Source organism: Sinocyclocheilus anshuiensis, unplaced genomic scaffold, assembly GCF_001515605.1.
Source record: "Sinocyclocheilus anshuiensis isolate Anshui unplaced genomic scaffold, SAMN03320099.WGS_v1.1 scaffold1135, whole genome shotgun sequence".
Taxonomy (NCBI): Eukaryota; Metazoa; Chordata; class Actinopteri; order Cypriniformes; family Cyprinidae; genus Sinocyclocheilus; species Sinocyclocheilus anshuiensis.
In genome coordinates, this window is record NW_015546093.1 from 397,729 (window position 1) to 403,451 (window position 5,723).

Consider the following 5,723-nt stretch of genomic DNA (forward strand, 5'->3'; position numbering starts at 1 on the left):
ATTCCTGAGACACAGCAAAGAGCCAGCAAACTTTTCGCTGAATGCACAGAAGAAAGATGATTCAGAAATAGCATTACTTATCTGCTTACTTAACTAAACACTATTGCCACAGTAAGTAGTACTGCAGAATGTACAATAGCTTTAATCCCACACGGATTTAGTGAAGTTGTTAAGTTGTGTATGTCTACACCTATAGGCTTTTGCTAATTCAGATTACAGGTCTTATCATGTTTGTGTGCTGTATGTCTGTTTTGTGTTTTCAGTGCCGGTGTGTCAGAAGCGTCCTGCACCTGCAGTCTTTAGAAAATAAGCCATTGAAAATGTCTTTCATGACATATTATATAAGCATGGATGAGACTAAACAGACGTTTCCTTACACCACCCGTCTGTTACAGCATGACAGAAAACTGCCCTGCATAACACACACACACACACACTACAGTTTCAGATTTAATGATAAACTGTACTTTTCTGAATTTATGACACAAAGATATCAAAAAGTTGTATAAACTATAAATATAAACTAACAAAAGCAGAGACAGTTTAACCCAAATGGTGCTGTGCTGTGTCTGCTATCTTCCAATCAGAGCTGTTGTCTTGTGGTCCAACCCAAACGGAAGAAACTATTTGTTCATTTCTAATTAGGGGCAGGAAATGTTTGTTCATATTGGACTGGGTGGGCCTCCTTCAGATTTCTTGGCACATTTACATAAACTATTTAAGCATCCTGTTTAAATTCCTCCTCTCTGAATGAAGAACAAAACACACAGAAGTAGGCTTTTGTACACTTACATAAGAGAACTTTGTTCATCAGAAGTCATGGCTTAAAACAATTTGTGTCAGTCAGGGAATGTGGAGTATGTCAGTGTGATATTTCTGGCAGCACTTCATTGTGTGTGTTGCATTACATACCAGCCACCACTTCACATTTAAGATTTATTTAATATACCTACATCCTGATTGATTTTAGTATACTATTCTTGTGATTGTTTCTCTGCATAACGCTTGAGTACCTTAACATTGGCACAAAATCTAAAGGTTCTTTCATGTCAAAGTACTGAGGGGTATGTTCAAATTTTACTAAACCTAAGCTTGTCCCATACAGTTTGTGCTGTGGACATGAATTATATCTCAAATCAAGGCATGCTACTCTGTGATATATGCTTTTACATTTATAAGACTTAAAAAACAATAAAAGGAACAAAAAATTCCATTAACCAACAAAGAATGATGGACCTTATTCATATAATGGAATAGACACTTGGAGGTGGGCACACTGAACTTTAGCCAATAAGAAACCACCTAGAAACCCTCAACTACCTCAGAACCCACTCTGAATGCATAAGCAACCGCATACCAACATCCTGCTAACCACTCACAACAACCAACATCATGCTGTTGACTGTTGCACTGGCGGGTATTACTTTTGTCCTGTGTGGATGATGAAAATCAAAATATAGTGACTCCATAGTCAGAGATGAGATTAAGAGATCATTTAGCAACTCATTCCTGGAATTGGATGATATATGATTTGATATAATGTATTTCACCTTAAATTTTTTGAGAAATTTATGATTGCATCACTTGCTCACCAATGGATCCTCTACAGTGAATGGGTGCCGTCAGAATGAAAGTCCAAAGTAATCCACATGACTGCAATCCATCAATTAATGCTTTGTGAAATGAAAAGCTGTGTGTTTGTAAGAAACAAATCCATTGTTAAGGCGTTTCAACTGTAAACCATCAACTCTGACCAAAAGTCCATAATACTTCTAGTGAAAAAGTTCATCCCCTCTCACGTCAAAATCCACCAGCATATTTGTTTAGAATGGTTTTGGACTGTTTCCGCTTGTAAACGGTGATTGATCTGTGCATATTTCTCTCCTCATTATCCTGAAGATTACTTTTTCAAGTAATATTATGGATTCCATTGGTGAGCAAGTGATGTAAACTTTGTAAAGCTAAATTTCTCCATTGAAGAAACAAACTCATCTAATCCTGGAATGAAGGGTGAATAAAGTTTCAGTACATTTATTTTTTTTTTTGGTGATCTATTCCTTTAAAAAAGACTTAAGGTAGTTATGCTGTGTTTATTATTATTTCCTTAGAATACACACCTTTGCTGTGTGCTTATCAGCACACTAGCTTTCTTATGTGTGGGAGGATGTTTGTAACCAAATAGGAACTTTTTGGACCCATGAATCAGCTGTACATCTGGTGTAAAAAATCACCACAGTCTAACATGGAGGTGGACTAGTCTTGTTAGGGTGGTTCTTCGCTGCTGCAGGAAGTGGAAATCTTGACTGTATGAAGGACATAATGGATTCATTAAAGTATCAGAGAGAATGTAATGCCTAATATATAATAATTCATATAAAATATTTTTTAAAACTAGTCTATGGCATGTCCCCATGTACAGTTTATAGCCAGGTAAATGATAAACACTGCAGGATTTTGTGTAGCTTTCCTAAAATAGTTTTCTCTGAATTGTGGACTGTTTTATCGTAAGGCCTCTTTAAAACATGTATCTCCACTTCCTGATCATAAACTATGTGGATAAAGATAACAATGGAGTATGATAAGATGTGTATACAGTTTTTATATCAATATTCCCTTTTCCTAATTTATAGAATAGGAACACAAACATCCCAATTTTTTCTTTCTTATTTCCTTATTAGAGTTATGTTACAAGAAATGTTTCCTACTGTGAGTCAGAAAGTGTAATCAGAAAGGTAGTAAAGTAAGCAAATTTGCTAGCCCTAATGATTGTGTGTTGGCATGTGCTGCTCTTAACTGTTATCTGGACAGATGTAATGTGAGACTACAATAGGACTGACAGTGAAACTATAGATGATTTTAAATCACGTTACAGGGTTTCCGTGGGTCCTTAAAAAGTCTTACATTTAGTTGTGTCAAATTTAAGGCCATAAAAAGTCTTAAATGGTACAAGAAAGTCTTAATTATGATTTCAAGAGGTCTTAAATTTGGGGACAAGAGGTCTTAAATTTGCCGTTCCAAAAGCACCTCCTGCTAGCAGAGAATGAATTTGCCTTTTCAATAAGCCTGTCTGCTGTTTTTGTTCTGACCAAAGCGAAAATCAATGTTATTTAATGAATATAATAATTGATTGATAATAAATGTTTAAGTTAATATAATTATTGATACTTTGATCCATTTTCTTATAAATGGTTTAAAGGCTGAAATGTGAAGTTTATCATTTTATAAAACCTATTTGTGAAAACCTGTATCTGAACTGTAAATTATGCTTTTTACAGTCATTTTACAGTTTAATATGCCACCATATTGCCCTACCCCGCTCATATGGTATTAATTTTATTTGTGCATGTCTGGTCTTAAAAAGTCTTAAATGGTCTTAAGTCTTTAAAATTATCTTAAAAAGTCTTAAATTTGAGCTTGCAAATTCTGCAGATACCCTGCGCTATTACTGGGTGTGGAGTCCATTCTTTGAAAATCAACTCTTGTCTTTTTTTTTATTCTCCCTCTGTCTCTCTAGGATCGGTTGTTCTTTGTTATGGAGTATGTGAATGGAGGAGACCTGATGTTTCAGATCCAACGCTCACGAAAGTTTGATGAAGCTCGTTCCCGTTTCTACGCAGCTGAGGTCACATCTGCACTTATGTTCCTGCATCAACATGGTGTCATCTACAGGTATACGCACACAGTACAAGTCAACAGGAGTGATTTTTTTTTTTATGAGATGGATTTTCAGTGGGAAAATGTTTTGGGAAAGTTTTATCAAACAGAAATTAATTGGATTGTGAAAAGGGGTCATTTCAAACCACTGACATTTGATTTAAAATAAATAAATATATGAAATAAATAAATACATACATACATAAATATTTATTAAAATGTATTATTATTATTGCCTACATATAGCTATATGTATATATTCTCTTCATATTAAGCTAGAATATGAATGTCTATTTTAACCAAAAATAAGTAAAACGCACTTCAGCTTAAAAGTCAACATAAAATCACAATTGGCAATTTTACATTTTTAATGCAAAAATAAACATTTATTATTAATAAATTATTATTATTATCATTACCTACATATAGCTGTCTCTGCATATTAAGCTAGGACAGTGTTTCTCAACCCTGGTCCTGGACGCCCCCCCAGCACTGCACATTTTGTGTGTCTCCCTAATCAAACACACCTGATTCAACTCATTAGCTCATTAAAAGAAACTCCAGGACCTGAAATGGGTGTCAGATAAGGGAGACATACAAAATGTGCAGTGTTGGGGGGCGCTCAGGACCAGGGTTGAGAAACACTGAGCTAGGATATGGACACCTATTTTAAAGAAACAAACAAACAAAAAAATGCACACTTCAGCCTGAAAGTCAATTTGCATTCACAATTGACTGTTTTTACGTTCTTAATACATATTTATATTCATGGTGGTATTGTACACAACACTGACAAAATTGAGAAAGTTTGATTTCATGTTACACTTTTTGGTGACACTATCATTGTAGAAATTGTACACTTCAACTCGAAATCCATGCACTAGTCATGCCATGAGACTGCATTGTGACTTCAGCTCCCATAAATGATGCCAATTCTACCCAGGCATCATGTTAACTGGCACTCAAAGACTTTAAAAGCTTGTTTTTGTTCCAGCTTGAGGCAGATGCTGATCCTATTTGACCTGTGAGAGTTAGCAAAAGATCACGCCATTGTTAGTGTAGCATTTAGTATCAGCTTACCTCTCTCAGTGAACTAAAGTCCTTATTCAGGCCAGAGCAGGTTTCCTGCTCCCCAGGCACAGCTGAAGAGACACAGTGTACACTGTGTACTGACTGCAGCTCTGAGCTCCTGATACAGTTCAGAGGTTTTATTTTTTTTATTTTGCACAGAGGCCAATAAGATGAAATTATTGACAGATATTGACACACATGCACACATGCTACGTTCATACAGTAGCAAAATACAGTTTAGAATGATCAGTATGGTGTGTTCACACTCACTTCACCTATGAAAGCGAATCAAATGCATTCAGTGTTGTCGTTTATACAAAACAATTTGAGATTCACACCTGTTGATAAATATGGTTGTCTGTCCCAAACTGACTGTGTGAACATAGCCAAACACATTGATTCTTTCCCAGGTACAAACTTGTATCTCGCTGTCTTTACATCTGTTTATCACACAATCAGACTTACAAGCAAAAAAGATATGCTGAAAGGTGAATACAGAGGCTGCAATGGGACACATGCCCCAAGAACAGCACAAAAAGCAATATTCCTTATCCAAAGCTTGGGTAGACTTTGTAGTACTGTCATAATCCTACTCATTCCTGCTGAGACCTGCAAAGAAACAAGGGGTCAAACTACACACGTCCCCCATTTGAGACAACTGTCATTATCTTCCCTTCCACACGGTGTTTCATGTCAAAAGTGCTTGCCATTTCAATGTCTTGATGCTTATATTGATTTGTTCTAGTCCAATAAAGTGTTTTTTTTAGTCCATTAAAGCAAGTGAGCTGTCACTGCCCATCTTCTTCCTCAGGGTTTGTATTTTGTTAATAGTAGTCATTCGAAGATGAATCTGATTAATGGTTGCAGGAACACCAATGTTAAATTCCTCACTGAATTATATTAAAGGGGTCATATGATGCGATTTCAAGTTTTCCTTTCTCTTTGGAGTGTTACAAGCTGATTGTGCATAGATAAGATCCCTGAAGTTGCAAAGACTA

General features: G+C 35.9%; 1 pseudogene; it reads left to right on the top strand.

The window, feature by feature from the left end:
- The window catches only part of LOC107700125 (protein kinase C epsilon type-like), a 64,307-nt pseudogene that overhangs the window by 45,559 nt on the left and 13,025 nt on the right, over positions 1–5,723 (top strand).